This window comes from Eulemur rufifrons, chromosome 4 (genome assembly GCF_041146395.1).
Source record: "Eulemur rufifrons isolate Redbay chromosome 4, OSU_ERuf_1, whole genome shotgun sequence".
NCBI classification, from domain to species: Eukaryota; Metazoa; Chordata; class Mammalia; order Primates; family Lemuridae; genus Eulemur; species Eulemur rufifrons.
Genome location: NC_090986.1, coordinates 82,552,745 through 82,553,328, shown reverse-complemented (window position 1 = coordinate 82,553,328; position 584 = coordinate 82,552,745).

Below are 584 nucleotides of genomic sequence, written 5' to 3'. Positions count from 1 at the left end.
GTCTCCAGAGTTAATTAACTGAGTTTTCCGGGTTTCCAAGAAAAGCATGCTGCAGAGGCCACGTGAGCAGTCTGCCTCCACCCGCTCCTGTCCCGCTTTGCCATCTTCAGTGTTGTCACCCACTCGGACCACGGGCACTGGAATTCCTGCATGGCCGTGAGATAGGAAGTGAGTTTACTCAGCTCTAGTTGCCAGTTCCTGGGACTCCCTTTCTCCCACATTTTCCTGGGGCCCTGCCAGTCGAGCTGCCCAGCCCTCCACGCCCCTACCACCACCAGCCCTCGGCTCCGCTCCTGGTTCCAGCACTTCCTAGGTGAGCAGCAGTAAAATGGAGTCATCTCCTACAAAGTTTTTAAAGAGCCTGTGCTATTCTTAGAGTGTGGCGAAGGGAGGGGGCTGGGCAAATAGTTCTCTGACACTGGAAAGGAAGTCTTCTTGCTCCTGTCAGCTCTCATAAAGCTTTTTGTGGAACTTTATAGAGAACATTCAACAAATCCTCCCTTCCCTTTCGCACAGAGTCAGGAAAACGAGGTGCAGGCCACCGAGGTAACTCCGGGTCGCAGGTCTGGCTTTGGGCTTTGTGT